We start from the raw sequence: 19,448 nt of genomic DNA, 5'->3' as shown, positions 1-19,448 counted from the left end.
AGATGTGCCCTGTATGACTCAATGTTCAATTCTTGTGGTCAACAGCAATTAAGACTTGAAGCATGTGAACTCTGGCAAGATGCACAAGTTTAATTTTTTTTTGTTGCTTTGTCTTAATGTGTAGTTTAACTGCAATGTGGTGTTTGGAGAGCCAGCACATCCTCTGGGAAATCCATTCAATTAGTAAGCACAGCCATGTCTAAAATGGGATTTTTGGAAAAAAAGGTGATCCTATTCATGCCTTTGAGGAGGAAAAGAAATAATCAATCAGAAGTATTTATTTTTTAACAGAGAAATTCTCATATCAGTCAGAAGCTAAACAAAATGCAATGGGAACATTAAAGGGCCCTACCTTGTTGATTTGACTCACATAAATAGTTCCTTTGACTTGGGTGAATTTACTATGTCTAAATGGGCTCATTGCAGTGGAGGGGGGAAGGTTGTTAGATGGTCCTATTAGAAAGCAGTGTAATCTCTGGCGATGGCAGAAGGCGTCCAAATTTTCTTTCTAACAGACAGGCTAATCAGTAGCAATTAAGAGGCAAAGTAGCAGACTAATAAGTACACTTGTTACCAGTTGTCATCTTAGTGATCAATTCACACCTCCACAATAACATCGACCCTTCAAGTGCTCTAATGACCCTGAATCCCTAAAGTGACAGGAGGATTAGGGCAAAGATAATGTGCTGGAAAGGTGCTAATGAAGTGGTGGGATTACAAGATGAGCTTCATCCGTGACAGACAGCAAAAGCAAATGTTCAGTCCCACTCTAGCAGTGAGGTTCACATGGGTAAAGTCTCATTGACTTCTACATCCAGTCAGGATCAGGACCCTAATTTAATTAATTAGGGCGTTTCATTTCTTAGTTAAATCAGAAACATGCAACTGTGGCAGCTCTGTGTTTCCTGAAAGTAGCAGATATTTCTTAGGTAATTAGATTTAATCTCTTATATTGTTTTTTATCTTCTCTCTGCAAACTGTATTTTGCACGCATTGATTGCTTGTGTCATTTTAACTTTGCGCAATTAGTTCTGGAGAGATTTAATTTTTTGAGTAGAATGTACATAACTGCTTTCCCATGCGCTGGTTCTTTTAAGAAGTGAGAAATTGAGTATGTAATTAGAACTAATATCATACATTCAATAACAAAATGGTGTCATCTTCTTGCTCAGCATTACAGGTGTGCATATATGTATTTATAGGTAGATACTGTATGGCAGTAGCATTCTAAGGTGCTAATGCAGAAATGGTACTCTTGTAGATGTTGTTGAATATGCATATTTAAAAATATCCAATGTGTTTACCATGTAATCAAAACAATCCTGTTCATTAAGTGCCTTTTATCTCTTGTTAAATTACACTTGAAGTATATCTGTAACCCATTTCCAAAGAATATGTCAATATTAAAGGGGGAGGACAGGGTACAAGAGGCCACTTCTGGTATTTTAAACCCCGGTCTTCATTAGATGTTACTCTGCTGCTTCATTGTAGCTAATTAACTTGTATATTGAAAACCCTTTAGAATGATTTGATACAGGGAGATGTGGGAATACACCGTGCTGGGATTAGCACATTTATATTGCTGTAGCTGCGTACCTGCTGTCTGGGTGCTGGGGGTGGTAACTGTTTACAAATTTAGCTGTATTATGATCATTTTTAAGTAATATAAATTCTACTAATAGCAATTTCCACAAAAATCTGCTTTACTTCAGTGCGAGATGTACAGATAGATAATTTGCTGCTGCACGCAAGAGTGCCAGAGTCTGCCCTGAAAGATGATTATTGAGAAGTTTATTTGTTTTTCTTGTTCTGTGATTTTGAGAAGCAAAATAAGAAAAAAGTAGGGGCTTCAAAATACTATCATTAAAAATTGGATTTTGAAACAAGATATTGTAACTTCTTTGATCATCAAAATGAAATTTTAAATACAACTGTGTTGTGCCCTCTGCTCCCCTCAAGATTTTGAATTTCCTGCTTTTTAGCTTTACAGTTAAGCACTCAAATAGCTAGGTGAGCATGCTGTGCAAATTTTTCCTTTTGCCTAATTTATACAATACAGTACTATTTATAAGTCTGTAAAATATTGCATGTGTGCTAATAAACTCTTCATAGAAAGCTTAGCTTTCTGTGGAAAATTGGCTCTCACGACTGAGCCTCAAAACTTTTTTTTCCCCAAATTTAGGAGTAAAAAAGAAAATTTACTTTAACACAGAGCACAGGTGTGAACTTCCAAACACTGAATTCAAGCCAAAGAACATGGCTCAGGCATTTCTAAGAGAAAAGTCACAAGTGACGTGTTTCAGCACCAGTAGTATGTCCATGGAGTAGCATGAACTTGAACCAGGAATGAATGCCATTTTCTAGCTTTTCATTAAACACATCTTTTTAATTACCTGAATTACACTATAATGCATTTAGGGTTATTCTTAAAGATAAAAAAAAGCATTTCTGTTCCAGACCTTAACCTTAACTTGTAATATTAATTTTGAGGGAGTTGCGGTGATGTGTCATTTCTTTACATCTTGGGAGAGAAATGGAGCCAGGAGACACCTTTTGCACAAGCTACAAAAAGAGTTTTTGGAGCAAATTGACTTTTTGTCATTGCCAGCCAGGGCTGGAAGAGAGCTGATGGTCTAGTCTAGCAGATGGAGGCTATACCTCTATGCCAATTCTGACAGGGGTTAATCTGTGAGGGGGGTAAATCTATGAGGGGTAAATCCTGAGCTGCAGGTGTTTACTGTGGGCTTTTTGCCTTTGGTTTGTAAGAAGATGAGATCAGATCCTATCACTTCTGTTGAGTTCAACACATCCCAAATGTGGGAGGGGTGGCAAATAAAGATGTGTGTGCAATAGCAGTCTTTATTGCAGGAATGTAGTCTGAATTTAATATTCAATACCCATACGTGTGAACAGGTTTTAGCTCCCTGTAATTTTCTGTTACAGACCAGGGTTTTAGCTTGCTTTATGGTTACAGTACATTAGGGTAGAGGCGCTTCTATTTCACTTTGATGTAGAATGGAGAGCCATTTTCAAAACAACACATGCAGTCAGTCCTTTATTACTTCCTTTGGTGCTCAACAGATTGTCCATTCAAAATGGAAGAGCACGAACACTGTTGCCTCCTTGGTCACCTTGCTGTGAAGTTGTAACGTAGCAAATGGCTAATGTACGCATACGTGCGGGGACTGTTTTAACCCACGTTTCACACCGCCATAATCGATTCATTGGTTTCGAAGAACAAAACAAAAACAACAGCCCTTGTCCAGCTGCAGCAGGCAAGAGCTAGGACATATGCCGGGATGAAAGAGAGGGTAGGGCGGGAGACCCCTGCCCAAAACGTCGGAACAAAGGGAGCGCAATCGCCTTGGCGAAGCATAGGATGACTTAAATAGCCTATTGTATGAAATATGAATGGGTCGGCGTTGTGAATCGCAGCGTGGGGGGCTCCTCCGCATCACCGATTAGCCACATGATTACCCAGATTACACGGGGACATGGCCAAGGTAAATCAGGCCAGCCTTCTGCCACCTCCTCCCCGGGGCCGGGAGCAGGCTGCCCCGACCCCCTCCCCGCTGCCGGGAGCTGAAAGGGGGGGTGGGTGGAAGGGAAGGGGAGCGAAGGCATAAGCCCTGGGGTTAACAAAAATAAGGATTTCAAGGGCAACAGCGTGAAAATGCCTTTCTGGTCAAGTGATGTACGGGTATTGTTCCCCGTTACCACACAATGTGGAAGAAAATTGCTTGGCAAAAACCAAGGTCTTGTATCCTCTCCATTTTCTCTCTGTCCTCCCAGGTTAAGGGAGACCCACTGGGTCATGGTCACAAAGAGTGTGGTCGGTGCAGTCCGTGGCCTGTGATCTTCTCTGCTTTTCATAATCTTGCAGACACGCTAGCTCTTCCTTCCCTCCTCACCATGCAGCTCTTATGGCTGTGGGGTAACGCTGTGAAAACTGTGTTTATTCAGCCCAGGGCAGGTCAACAGAGTAGGGAGAGATTACTTCCCTATGCTGGAGTCTTAAGGCTCGTATAATCAGCTGTGATCCAAAATAAACACATGCCTATATTATGGGAGGTCAGGGTGGAGAGATCGCACTGTCAGCTGCCTCAGAGTTTTCAGTCTTTAAAGGTCTCTGTTTGCTGTGGCCAGAAAATCCATGGTAAACTGAACCACAGTGCTGGCACTGCCGAAGTCTCTCAGCTTCTGTGGGATGGTCTTAAAAGAAGCCGTATCAGAAGAGATCAGCAATGCACATGAACATGTTCACAGTATGATGTGTACAATGCAAAATACCTATGCATATCTTATACGTGTAGACTTAAGCTGTCTCGAAAGTGAAGATATTTTTGTTTCAAGGAAGCTCTGTGTTAGTCTAGCTTTTCAGTAGAAAAGGCTTCTAATGCTCGTACGTCCTGCAGCATCTTTTACAACCCCGACCTCCGGCTCATTTATCCTGCGGAGAATTAAATGAGAGGTACTGTGCGATGTCCCACCTCACTGCAATGGTACTATCCGTGCCTAAACTAGGATGCAGCACCCTTGCAGGGAGGAGCCCGTACGCTGGGAACTCTTTGACGCAAGCGATGTGCCCAGCTGCAAGGCACTCAAAAACAGCTGGGCTCCCAAACGAGACTACAGCTCCCTGGGTGTTTTTAGGGAGATTGTGGCGCCTAGAAAGTTGCGGTTGCTCAGAAAATATTTAAGTGGGTTAAACTGAGACCTGGTTCTTAGTGGAACAGAAAAGCATCAGTGTGAGACAGTTAACTGGAAACGTGGCTTTGAAACGAGGGGAAAGGGGCAGTCTGACTTTTGTGAATTTCTTTCTTTTTAGTTTCAGGTGACCTACAAACAAAATTCAGCACAAGTTTATGAATAGTTTGGCTTGGCCCAAATTTGCATTCTTCCCTAAATAAAATATTCAGCTTAAACTTTTTGCCCAAGACTAACTTAGACTACTACGTTGAGGTTATCTGTTAATGGCAAAACAGATTAAGAAGCAGGCTGGCAAAGGAGAATGGTAAACTCATTAGTATTCCATGAATTATTATTCATAAATATGCAAATAGTGCTCTAGTTATGAAAATATTCACAGACCTTAAGAGATTACAGAGAAAAAGGTGTCACTTTCACTTTTGGTTTGATAAACAGTCAGAGGTAAAAAGTGTACTCCACGTTCAGTCTCATTGCTACTGAGAGCAATCCATTGAAATGGAAAAAACACCCCAAACCCAAGTGAAAAGACACTCAGCAGAACTTTTTTAAAAAAAAATTAAGTGAAGACCCATTGCTTTTAGCAGTTAATCTTTCAGGTCTTTACACTTCTAAACGGTGTCCAAAAACCCAAAAATATAATCTCGCACAGTTTATTTTCTAGTCACCAGATGGAGTGCTTATTGTAGTTTGCTTAAAGTTTTTGGTGGAAGTCAGCTCTTTGCCCTTTCTTTGCTGTGAGTACTGATATCAGCGTCCAAACCAATTTCGCTAATTATTTTATATAATCTAAGCTTCTCAGATTTTTCACTTCTTGCCCTAATCTGCTGAGCATTGCTACTTGGTCTAGTTATATGGTAATTGTATTTATTTCACCCGGGGCGGGATGCCTGCCCATGCTGAAGCAGTCTCTGGGTCTGTATCTCTGTATGTGTTTTGTACAGAAGGTACCACCTCTCGGATAAACTTGTGCTTTTTTAACACGGTATTTCATTACATTTTTGATTTGCAAAGACAACTTGAATTTACTGAACTTTATTGATAGTTTTGGGTGAGGTGAAACGAAAAGTCCCTGGTTTACAGTCACCCTCTACTTGAATGCCCTTTTTTCTTTCTGCATAGCTGTCTCCATTTGCAATCTAAGGATGTATAGAGCTTTGTATACGGGCACTTCTTATTTTTATTAAAGTAAATCAGAATAGTTCAGTGGAATAGAATGGTTTGTGCAATCTGTATATTGCCTAAAAACGGTGCAGTCTGTCAGCGCATCCTCAATTTTCCCTTTGTTTTTATACGGTGAAATTTTGCATGCCCTTCTGGTTTAACACACAGTTCCACTGGCCGCCCGAACAGCTGCAGTGCTGTTGGAAATAAAAGCTCAGTTCAGATGTTCCTGTTGCCTTAAAGCCTATGCCTCTGCAGTGCTGTTCCGCGCGGTTGCCACGCTTGCACGCTCAAGCAGTGCCCGGCGAGCCTCCGTAGGCACATGGCTCGCCAAATAAAAGGAGGAAAGCTTCCTGGGCAGGTTTCTTCCCACTGACCTGCTTGTTGTTAAACCGACGCAGAGGAGGAGTAAATCGACTGAGCAGCGAGAAGGAAGGGTGAATTGATCTGATAGTGAAGTGATGCATTTTTTTGCTGAGAGGGGGATTTTTCTGTCGGGGAAGGAACAAATTGACTTATTGGTTAATTGAAGGAGAGACTTGGCTGGGAGAAGCAGTGGGAATTTGATGCATGTTAACTGCAGGGAAGAAAGGTTTTTCAAATATATGCACAAATATTTTTTTTTCTTATTTATTGCCTTTTACTTAACGAGTAATGGAGATGGGTGGCTTCACTTCAACTCTCTTTGTGTCATGCTGCTAGTTCCTTGGAATTCTGGAAGATGGGTAGGCCTGGCTTTGTGTGCAACTTTTTCTCTTTTTAAATATGACTGGAAACATTCCCGTATTAAAGTCTGCAAAAGTTTGTCACTGTGGGTTTTTTTTTTTTGTTGGTGGTGGTGGTGGGTTTTTTTTTCCGTGACTTGCGCTTCAGTTTACCGAATCTGCCAGTAAATGTTTTTTGTCACTAGCTGCGATTGCCTAATCCAGGCCTGGATTTTAATGCATCTTAGGCACCTAACTCTCACTGAAATCAATATGAATTAATACTTTTTCCTTTAAATAATCTTCCTGATTTCATTAGGCAACCCTCTGTGTTGGTAGGACCAGAACTGCTTCCATAAATATGGTCATTGCTCCTTATCCCTTTGGAGAATGGACCGTGATTTTTGGCTGTATCTGTTTGACTCGCACAACAGTGATCTCTTCTGTGGCGGGGGCTTCTAAGTGCTACGGTGATAAAAAAATAATTAAAATAGTAAAAGTGACACCAACAATAGTAATACTAGTAGTAATAAATAGCTACATATTGGTGCCACATAAATATTAATTACTCCAATGCCTAATTCAATTTCTAATTAATTTAGAATTAATTTCCTAATTTCTGTCTGGATGAGGTTGCCATAATTTTCACGTGGCACCTTTAGGAGACCAGAAGTGTTTTCGTTCCCATTTTACAGAAAGGGCATAGAAGAGCTCCAAATATTGTCTTCTGAGGACTCGAAGTCTTAGAGTGACCTCAAGGAAGTTTCTGTCTTCTCCTTGGGAAAGCTGTGTTTCTAATGGGGCTAGGGAAAGATCCTATTCGGGGAATCTTCTGTGCTGTGGGACAGCAAACAGCAAAGTCCCCAGGGGTCAGCGTGGTTATTGGAGCTCAGTGTTGTAATGGTACAATAATTTCCCTCTTGCAATGACATTACGCTGGGGACTGTGGGGAAACTGAATGCTATGGGCTGCTTTGACTTGCGAAGAAGATGCATCTGTCCCTTCCTCCCCTTGTACCCTCTCCGTCTGCTCAGATGTGCCACGGTCTTAGTTTTGTCACCGTTAGATAAGATTCAGCTGCGTTTACAGCTCTGTGAAGAAATAATATTAGAATTTTTAGACTCCCAAGGGGAGAAGGAAGGACGTTTAATTAGCAAATAATAAGCTTAGCCCATAAACTACCCATTAAAAAAAAAAAAAAAAATTGCCACACATCGGGAAGGAAATGGATAAGGAAAAAGTCTTCAAATAATTTACACATAAGGAAGAATTCTTGAGTGTGGATGGGGTGTTGCGTTACTTTGAAATACATTTAGTATTTTAAAAACATAGGAAGAGCTTTGCTCAAAGTCACTTGTCCCAGGCAGTCACAATTACACCTGTGTGTTGTTGAAGAAACACCAGAGGGAGGTGAGTGGGGAAAAGGTATTTAGGGAAGTTTGTGCAGCTGGAAAAGATCTTTACATTTGAATTCTTAATGGGAAACTTATGAACACACCGGAGCTGAACAAATATTTCAGTGTGAATAATTTATACGACAATACTCCTAATAATAGCAGGCTGCTGCAATTCATGATAGGGCTAGCACAGTTTGGCTGACAGAGCAGGAGAGGTGTCACCGTCACACGATAGCCCTTGCTCTCTCTTGCACTGCCTGGGATTTCACCTTGGACTGAGCCATTCCATCATCCTGCTAAAGAAAAAAGAATAGCTGGGTTTCTCCATTAAAAAAAAAAAAAGAGTGTGATGGAAGGGTGTTTTGCTCCATTTTCCTCCATAATAATTTACAAGTTTTCCCTTGTAGAAAGTGGAGCCTTAGAAAGTTTCTTCCAAAAATCAAAAGCTCGCTCACAGATTGACTGTTAAATGTGCGCTGTGTGTTTGTCAAGGACGCTCTAAGTGTTACCGAAGCTGACAGAATACAAGCAGGAGCTGACAGATTCACTTCAGTTAGAGCTGATTAAAGGCTGCAGGGGCCTGGGGGCCCCATCTCGAAAAGAGGACCACTGCAAATTCACCAGAACACTTCCAGTCTGCGTGTTTTACATCAGCTGGCACGGAGTACTCGGGTATCACGCTCGTCCATCAACTTCTGCCTCCAATTTTGGAGTGTTTGATAACAGATACAGACAAGAAGTTAAAAATGCAAGTAACAATTACCTTATATTATGTGTGTACATTACATTATGTATGACAAATGGCCCTGTAAAATGTAAGCAGTTCATAAGTTAAGTCTCAGTGTATGTTTTAGAGCCATTTGCCTCTCTAAAGCATGACTCAGAGCCTGAGGTTGGGTCCTCTCCTAGCCTTCTCCCTGTTTCCATACCAAGCGCATAGACTGAGCTCTTGTAGGCTGAGCACTCTGGCTGTTCAGTTTGGGAGCTCTTCCCTAGGTGCTGCAGCCATGGCCAAGGTGTTCAACCGTAGCTAGGCATACAGCGTGACCTAACTAGAACCATTTTAAAAAAAAAAAAAAAAAAAAAAAAATCCCAGTATCAAAGAGCGCTTGGCACTGGCTGGAAATGAGACAGAGAGCACATCTCCTGCTTTTATGAACGTTCTCATTTATAACTTCCAACTGCAAGTATGCGTTGCTGTGTGCGCTGTACAAACCTTGTGCCTACACCTATGCTGGGTGAATGTCTAATTGGGGAAAGGGCAAATCTTTCTCTCTGTTCTGTCCCAAGTCAATTTTAAACCCTGGGTAATTTCTCATCCCTTCACTAACGTGAAGAGAACGTTCCAAACAAATATTCCCTCCCAAACATGGATAATAAAATATCACTTTTTTTTTCCTTCACAAGTTTTACTGAAATCATTAGAGTTTTCCTTGCATTATTTCTACCAGGAGCTTTCTATTAAGCAAAACAACCATATTTCCCCCTTCTGCCCTAAATTTCAGTCTTGCTTTATTAGCACCAGAGGCCAGATTCTCAAAACTGCTGATTAAAAAAATCCATGCAATCTTTAGAACACTTTGGCAAGGTACTTTTTTAAAACACTTGAAAATAAATCACAGCTTGTGGCTTCATAATCAGAACTTCAGGCACAAAATATAGTAAGTCAAGTAATAGACATTTGTTAGCAATTTTTTTTACATTAATCCATTAATATATTTTTAGAATTGCTAAATATTTAAAGCTCCAGACTGAGAGCTATTCTTAGGATGATTGCTTAATTTGAGCTCGGGTAATGCTTTTGATCTCCGTTTTCATGCACCTAACTGGAAATCAGTTTTTAAAAAATGGCTATTTGTTGAGAAGGAGACCTAAAAGATGTGGGGTTGCAGACGACACCAACCTGAGTGGTACGGTTGACACACCTAATGGGTGGGATGCCATCCAGAGGAGGAAGCTTGAGGAATGGGCCTGTGTTGAACCTCATGAGGTTCAACAAAGCCAAGTACAGGGTTCTGCACCTGGGTCAGGGCAACCCCCAGTATCAATACAGGTTGGGAGATGAAGGGATGGAGAGCAGCCCTGCCGAGAAGGGCTTGGGGGTACTGGTGGACGAAAAGCTGGACATGAGCTGGCAATGTGCACTCACAGCCCAGAAGGCCAACTGTATCCTGGGCTGCATCCGAAGCAGCGTGGCTAGCAGGTCGAGGGAGGGGATTCTGCCCCTCTGCTCCACTCTGGTGAGACCCCCCTGGAGTCCTGCGTCCGGCTCTGGAGCCCTCAGCACAGGAAAGACATGGACCTGTTGCAGCGGGTCCAGAGGAGGGCCACCAAAAGGATCAGAGGGATGGAGCACCTCTCCTATGAGGACAGGCTGAGAGAGTTGGGGTTGTTCAGCCTAGAGAAGAGGAGACTCCAGGGAAACCTTATTGCAGCCTTCCAGTACTTAAAGGGGGCTTATGAGAAAGATGGGGACAGACTTTTTAGCAGGGCCTGTAGTGATAGCACAAGGGGTAATGGTTTTAAACAAAAAGAGGGTAGATTAGGCTAGACATAAGGAAGAAATTTTTCACAATGAGGGTGGTGAAACACTGGCACAGGTTGCCCAGCGAGGTGGTAGATGCCCCATTCCTGGAAACACTCCAGGTCAGGTTGGACAGGGCTCTAAGCACCCTGTTCTAGTTGAAGATGTCCCTGCTCGTGGCAGGGGGTTTGGACTAGAGGACCTTAAAAGGTCCCTTCCAACCGAAGCTATTCTATGATCCTCCAGGTGAAAGGAATTAAAATAATAGATCTGTCCTGATCCCTTCGTGATGGCAAGTTGTTTATAATTAATTTAGACAAACTGTTCAAGAGTGTACCACTATATCAACAGGACCTTTTCATAGTCTGCGTCCTTTTGCGTTGATTTTTGAAAGGCAGCCAGTAAGACCTGGGGGCTTTTAAACTGCAGAACTGAAGGAATTTGCTGATTTCCTCCTACTGAGCAACAAGAACACCATATAGGCATATTTCAGTAGGTAGGTATTTATGTGGATGTATGTATATGTCTGCATATATTTTTTTATACACATACACACATATATACACTTATTTATTTAAGGATACATGTATATTTAAGGATACATGTATACATGTGTATATATAAGCTCATGTATATATAAAATACATACCATGAATGCAAACATGCATACACCTATATACACTCCCCTTGCCTCCTTTTCTCCCATTCTTTGAGACTGTCTTTACTTATAATCACTTTTTGGCTCAATTAAAGCTCTGCTGGACCCATTAAATTCTGCCTCTGATAGTGTTTCAGGCTTATTTTAAATTAAAGATAATACAACAAATAATAGCAATAACAGGAGAATATAATTGTCATTACCGGATTACTTTATCTTTTTCTTTTTTTACACAAAATAGGAGAGATAAATCAGCATCCACACATTGAAAATGTGCCCACTCCAAAAAGGATGAACTGGTGTTTTGACTAGGATTTGGACTGCCAAAAATAGAGAGGATGAAGTGAGTGCATATGAGAGAGACTGGAAAAGAGAGAGCTTCAGGAAAGAAAATGTGCTCTGCAGAAGTAGTTCAGTTTGCATAATTTATTTTAAATATGGATCCTCTCTGGTGTGTGAGTGCTCCCTCCCTCGCCCCCCCCCCTCCCCCCCCCGCTTTTCTTTTAAAAATAGGAATTTCCGTGTTGCTTGTGTTCCAATATTCCAGTTCAAACAGGGTGCCTGGCGGTAGCTCAGCACCTGTGTACTTGACTACTTACTGCTGCTGAGCCTTGCTTGCTGGTAATCTAGATTTACGGTAAGTCTACCCTTTCCCTTCATCTACAAGGTCCGGGGACATTCGGGTAGCCAATCTGCCCTTAAATATGTCTCTGAGGAAATGGTGCTAATTAGTATTGGAATTTACAGCCTTCCATTTTATTGACTTGTCCTACTTTCTTCGATAATTAACTAATGAGTAAAGTAATGAGCTATGTTAGTCAGTCATGATGTTCAATTAAACAGCAAATCAATTATTGAAAATAGTTTCGGACAGCTCTCGTGTCGTCACGGGGAGTGCATGTGTGTGTGTGCGCGTACGAGCGCGTGTTTTGAACATGTGCCCTAGATGTGGCAGCATCCCTCCCTGGAGGGTACCTGGCTGCGGGGGGGCTGTGTTATCACAGCCAAACCTGACCAGCGGTCCTTCTTGGCCATGTTGTCCACCCTCTGCTCAGCACCCCTAAATAACACCCCAATGATGCACCTTCCTGAGGTGAGCTTCTTTGCAGAGGGTCCCAAAAGCTTGAGAAAGATGAGATTGCCGTAAAATAGAGCATGCTTTTCGTGATGGGGAGGTCGGCAGAGGCATGTTATGAGGTGGGCGTGCCGCTTCGCTGCTGTGACACCTCTGCCTCTTTTCTTGGCACGTGCAACATTTCCCACCGGCACTTCAGGACATGGTTTAGTGGGCACGGTGGTGTTGGGTTGGTGGTTGGACTTGATGATCCTAAAGGTCTTTTCCAGCCTTAATGATTCTGTGACCTGTCCCAGAGCTCGGCATTATGGCACCAGAGAATAATACACAAGTATTACATCTCTTCTGGCCACAGCAATGCCCAGGAGTGACAGAGAGGATGGCAGGGAGTCTAAGATATTTCAGGCTTTTCATACCAGCCTGAGCAGCAGCTATCCATGGGAAGAGGCTTCCAGGACCATCGTGTCACGAGTCGCCTGCACCATGCCCACACGGCGAGGTGGCACCAAACTTGGGGGGCACCACGCATACGCTCCTGCGCGGCCACTGACAGGTCAGGTCAGAGTTTGATGGGGCAAAGCAGTGACTCTGGGTCTGGTCTCGGTCCTTACAGCACAGGTGGCTTCATTTGGCGTGGGCTGAGTAAAGATCTTTTTCATCAGGATGAGCAATAGACATTATCTCCCTTAACGTTGCGGGTGCAATTTTGCCTTGGAAATGTGAAGGGCAGTTCCAGCAAAGCAAGCTGTAGCTGACATCCTCATTCAATAACTTGCCAGCTCTTCAGGTTTCATTATTCTTTCATTTGAACTTTTTACCCTTCCTGTTTCCTTCAGGTCTTTTGCTTCATCCTATCTGCTGCACTAGCTGATGGCGCTTCCGCGCCGGCTGCCCGTGACTTTGCACGCTTTCCAGCTCGCCCTCCGGGTGACACCGAGCTTGTGGCATTCGCTGTTACTTTTATTCTGCTTTTGGTGTTAGAGCATGCCGCAGCATTATTCCCACGTGCAGCAAGCAAACCTGTCCTGAAAATTCAGTAGTCCAGGAACAACTTTACTGTCCTGCGCTTTACTGAAATATTGAGTAAATATTACTACACTTATTCGAATAAGTTTTGACTTGCCCTATCAAAAGACCACGTTGCTGTGGGCAGCAGCAGTTTTTAGAGATGACAGTAATACTGCATTAAGCAGTTTGATGGTTTTAAAAGGCAATAAAAATGTAAAGGTTATTAGACAGAAAATTTGGGTTGGGCTTTTAACCTAACATTATCAGAATCGCTGAACCAGAAATAACGCTTCTAAAGCCTTGCTGTGCTCTCTCGCAGTTCTGTTTGGGTAGCAAAGTGGCGCAGATAGTTCCATGCCGTGCTTGTAGGCTCTGTAGTCATACAAATGTGCCCCATAATTATTCATTATTAACAGTAGTCACCATGTGATGATTTTTTTTTTTCAAAGGTAGTGAGCATGCAGAAAGCTCCCCCCCCAGCCTTCCAGATTCAGAAGAAAAAGCAGGCCAGTGAGCAAGGTGCCTAAATACAGGGAGAGGAGACTGAATACATTGGCCTGAGCCAGCTAATTGAATTGCGATTCATTAGAGAAACAACAAGCCAAAACAAATCAAAGACGGTTCAAAAAAGGCAACATAAAGTTTTCATTTCCAAACAGTTTTAATTCACTGTTTGTGCTCTTTACTGAGAATATGCAAGGAACACAAACATTCCCATATGAATTAAATTACAATTTACATATGAATTACATTAGAAATATGAGCTACACTAAAGAGATAATTAGTGCTGTCCTGGGTTATGTGAGCGCAAACAAAATTAAATAAGAACAATTTCAAAGCCAAGTTTTGCTTTGCCTTTTCAACTAAGCTTGTTTAATCAGTGATAATGACTGAAATAAATCCACTACATATAAAGCAACGCGCAACGTATCGTACTGTGTGAAATGCCGTTACTAAGTCCCGTGCCTCGGTTAATCACGCAGTCAAACGGGAGTACAGCGTCACCACTGCGATGCTACAGAAAATTTGCCACTGCTGGGTGCCCAGCACTGAAGGTGGTGGTCCCCGAGGCGTGGGAGGAAGCAGGACCCACGACGTGCCAGTGTCGCTGCGCTGCTCCAGAGAGAGTAACGGGGAGCGGGGGGGCCGTGGGGGGTGTGTCGGGGATTTTTTGAACCTTACATATGAATGAGAAAGAGCTGCCACAGGAAAAAACCTCCAGTGCTAGCAGAGAGCAATGGGGGGGGGTTGGAGAAGCGGGGTGGGGGGGAAGAGGAGAAAGTGAGAAGGATAAAAACACCAAGCAGAAGCAGACTACCTGTGCATCAGTGCCTCAGCCCCTAAATAGAGCTATGGTTTATGACTACCTTGCCTAATGAGCTAAACTCTGGTGACCATAAAACTGAAATATAATTATGACATTAAAGATGCCTATATTTGAACTTAATTATTAATTAATTTAATGAGAGAATAGGAGGTTGTAAAATTGCTAATTAAACGGCTCTGTAAAACTGCAGACGGCAGAGGATTTACCAAATGATGAATCCCACAACAGTATTTGGGCTATATCAATATTCTATTAATATACAGTATGCCAGAGGTACTGGCTAGTACGCTACTCACAGTTAAGCCGATGTGACAGGCATACAGAGTGAAAGAAAATGAAGGACATAAAATTCCAGATGACAGCAACCTTGAAGACGATCTCTGCCCCCACCTCTGTGGCAGTTTCTGAAATCAGTTAAACAAACTCAGAAATGCAGGGTAAAAATCAATCTTACCATTGCAAATGTGAATAAATTGGCTTGAAGCGAACGACCCACCTACGGTCTTAGGCACCGGGGTGCCGTGCCGCTCTCCGCTCGCCGCGCGGCAACGGTCAGAGCGAATCTGGACTTAAGCGCAACGGAACGGGGGGGATGCAGCGTGAGCACGTGTGCGCGCGCCGGCACGTGAAAGGGAAGCTGGGCGAGAGCAAAAAATAACCGTCCCCGTGTGATGAGCGAAATTAAACTCAAGTGAACCTTCCGGGGCTGAATTCGAACCTGCGGGCGACGATTTTAGAGATTCCTACACTGCGCTATCAGCACGCGAGGAATTTCACTGTAACGTTCGCAGGGCAATGCCATTTGGATGACAGCCATTTAAAAATGTAGAGGGGGAGAGCAGAAAACTGTTTTCTTTTAGCGTTGAGCCTGATTCAAGGAACGTCAAAAGAAAATGCATGGGGGTGCATGTCTCACTCTGCATGTGTCTGTCTGTCAATTGTGACTAATTACTGGGATAAAAGCAAAAGGAAAAATTTAAGTGTCCCTTTGTAGTTTTGAAGGAAACAATGAAATACTACCGGACAGCGTGACAGAAAAACACCAGCAACACCAGGTTAAATGTAGGAGGTATGTTTTAATATTTGCACGAATCCTTAGAACTGTTGCTTTTTATACCTGCCACGTGGCGTAGCTTTTCCTTTACTCTCTCTATTTATTTATTTATTTATTTATTCAAATGCCCTATCGACAGCAGCAAGAAGTGATTTGGCAAGAGAGATCAAAGCTATAAGATCAAGGAAAAAGGGTGGGAGGAGATTCACCCCTACTCTAAGGAAAACAATACAATCACCACAGTAACATCTCCCATTTCTGGAAAATGGATGGAGGACCTGGAGGCTAAAGGCAGGAGTTTTATTCCCAAGTCCTTTGTGAGTTCTGAAGAAATTACCTAAACTTTCTGTGCCTGAGTTTCTGCTTTCTAAGCTAAGAATAAGAGCAGTTTCTTGTCACGTATCCTTCAAGTTTCAGAACACTAAACGGGAACTTGCGAGTAATTTCTGAGAAAGTGATCTCTAGAAGGCACTTTTTATTGACTGGCTTGGGACAAGACTTTAGAAGGTGTCACTTCTTGCTTTGTTTTCTTTTTTCATGTCCATCTTGGGACATATGAACAAGGTAATTTTAAGGAGCTGTGCACTTCACATGACGGTCTTGTTTACCTTATCTCAAATACTAATGCAGTTCGCAGCCTCTCGATACTCAGAAACCTCACTGCTGGGTTTTGTATGAGAATGTGCCGCTAAAAGAGCTGCTGCTTTAAAAAATCTTGATCCCAATTTAGAAGACTACTCTGGCTGGTTTCTATCTTGTAATATGTGTAATTCATAAATATGAAAGCTTCTATGCATTTATTATCATTGTATCATGCCCTGCAGTTTTATAGATCCAATTTCTCAAAAAGTGACTTTTACCAGAAATAAAATCAGACAGATTTCTTCTATTGTGTGACCAGCTATCAAGCCTGCCCCTTGACCGGAGGCTTTTGTGAGATCTGAACTGTGTTTCACTCGCTCAGGTTTCAATCCCAACAAGACAGCGTGCGAGTTAAAAGTTGGGAGCGGTGGATTTCTAGTAAAAAGGAAACGCCAAATGACTCCTCATCGCCACGTTGCAGGTTACACGTTTAGAGCATCAAAGAAATTGCCTCTCTCTCCCCCAAAGCTACCACCTGGTGAACTCTATTACTGGTAGGTCACACTCCTTGCTAGAGAAATTCAACCTGCAGCACAGTGGCTGCCTTGTAAGAAGAAGAGAAAGAGGGAGAGGGAATCTGGGGATGCTCTTATCTCCAAACTTACCTTGATGCAGCCATTGCAGGCAGCTCCCTATGAGAAAGAAATATTTGAGAAAGTGTAAATATTGGTGAGAGTTACGGTAAAACCAAATTGGCTGTTTTCTGCGATACTTAACTGCCGTCCAGTTATGAGGAGATCCCGGGCAGGGACGGGGAGGGACCTCCTTGTTGCACAGAGCGCGAGAGGTCTAGCCAACAGCTCTCAACCTGAAGTTCACGATCATCTTCATAAGACCGGTCACTGCAGACCCTGGGCGAAAATGACTTCTCCCCCTCGCTCTGCTCTGAGGGCGGCAGGCTCGTCACTGTCACCCGACGGGGCCGTAGGGGCGAGCGGGGCTGTGCTGCTCCCAGCCGTGTGTCGCGGATCGCCCCAAAGTGGTTCACAAACTAACGGTAACCACTTGGCTAGCGTTTATGTACCTCACAGCTTGCAGACCTCCGGGGTTGCACGTTCCTTAAACACTACAGGTAAAATCCAGCTGTGTCCCAGAGCTAAACCATGCAGCTGACAGGGCTACCCGTCAAGCTTGATTACCAGGAGAGAGCTCCCAAGTACGAACAGGCACGATTAACTACTACTGACCTCGCAGGTAGGGTCTCACTGCAATACATGTGAAAAGTGTATACAAACCCAAAGCTGGGGTCGTTGGCTTTATTTAACTCCCGAGGATTTAAATTGTTTGTTTTAACTGTGATTTATATCATCGAAGAGGTTAACTTGGTTTAACTTATCTGTTACTCTTGTTTGCATTTGTCCTTTTTTTCCCCCTTTAGAAAGCTTTCCCTTCTTCTGTTGGCTTTCAAGCTGTAGAATATGTACTAAATGCAGCCTTCGAAGTAAGCTGCATGAAGTTAATGGATTTGTCGCTGATCAGAAGGCTACATTATACCTTTGTGCATTTAATCAGCCAGCTTTTTAGTTTAATATAATTTAATTTATCTTCTTCATTTTTTACTTTTACGTAATGTTAGAATACGGTTAGTGCTTTACCTCCACTTCATTAGGTGAATACTATTTTTTTCTTTGGTATTTGTATCAAACCCTGTTTATATAGAACTCACAACATTTACAACTGCAGGAAAAAGAATCGCTTTAAAATAGTTCTCACTAAGTAAATAGATCTATCTTAAACTTGATGGATGTGCAGAAGGGAAAAATGTATTCACTTTAACAGGTTTTTTTTTTTTATTTAAAACAAATATATTAAAAAAAATAGGTGGTGTAATGGCATAGTTAAACCAACTGTTTCTGTTCATAACGTCCATCAAGTCCTTCAAAATGGGTAGAGCTCAACCTTTTAAGTCTATTGTGTACATCATAATTGAAAGACAAAAACAAGCTCTTTTTTTAAGTTGTGATTAGTTTCTAATGTTGATTGAAGTATACATTGATTGGAATTAACTGACTACTCTGAAACAAAGAAAAAAATTATTTATTCCTGAATACAAAATTTCTGTGGGGAATAATTCTGCAAACTTTAGTTTGTAATTCTTTACTAGTGATTCCACAAGATCAGTGTTATGACTTGTTTTTAAAACCCCAGAGTAAGACTAGCATTTCTTAAAATCATGTGGCATTGCAAAGCTAAAAAGATAGAGAAAAGACAAGACCCAGCTGATAAAAACATAAGTTTCTTTCTAAAGCTTGAAGTCTGCAGATCTGAAAGTTGAAGTCTGTGAAAATGGAGGTTTAGTGAATTTATCAAAAGACAACAGAATTTGCATTAGTTCCTGTTATTGCACTCTTTCTTCAAATCAAAAGAAATTATACAGAATTAAGACAATAGGAGATATGTGGTTTCAACTTTTCCCTCTCAGGAAAACACGCTAAATATTGCATTTGGTTTGAAATCTGAAAGCTGAAAGGTGTTCTCCCAGGTATATGCATTATCATTATGGCAAAAGTTTGAATTGGAATTAAATTAACAACTCTGTTGTTCCACAAGGTGAAAATAATCAAGCTAGCTCCACAAACTAACTGAACTAGGTTAGCAGTGGTGAAATATATAAACATTTTTGAACACACAGGAATCAAGTAGATATGTGCAGCACTGAGACACTGTTTTTGACAGATGACTTATGATTACAGGACATTGGGAGAAGGAAAAAGGTCTGTTTATTTTTTGCTAGTTTTTCATGAGATGACAAGTTCTTCTGGAAGAAAGATAAAGCAGACAACTTTGGGGTCTGCAGTCTAGAATAAGTTCATGTTTACTTTTTATTTTGCCACTAGATCACACCTTTGCTTTAATCTTTCTCCTCACTGTTTATTTATGGATAGCCTGTGAACTTTTCCATACCCCAAATTAGATAATTATCATAAACCCTCTTCCAAATGCAAGTGTGTAAAGGACAGCAAACAAGTTTCAGCTGCTGAAGCAAGCTGCCATGACCTCTGTGGATATTTTGCTGCAGGGAATTACACAGCCTTTCAGATGATGTCACGAGGAAGGGTGAATGAAGCCTGGCAACCCTTCATGCTTGGCATGTGCTTGAAAAATCTAGCTGGATACTTTTCTTTTGTTCCAAATCACAAACCAGGCAAGCATCATAAACAAGAATGAGTCAGTCTTTCTGCTCCCAA

The sequence above is a fragment of the Phaethon aethereus genome (assembly GCF_964289735.1).
Source record: "Phaethon aethereus genome assembly, chromosome: 2".
In the NCBI taxonomy this organism is placed as follows: domain Eukaryota; kingdom Metazoa; phylum Chordata; class Aves; order Phaethontiformes; family Phaethontidae; genus Phaethon; species Phaethon aethereus.
This window is presented reverse-complemented; position numbering follows the sequence as displayed.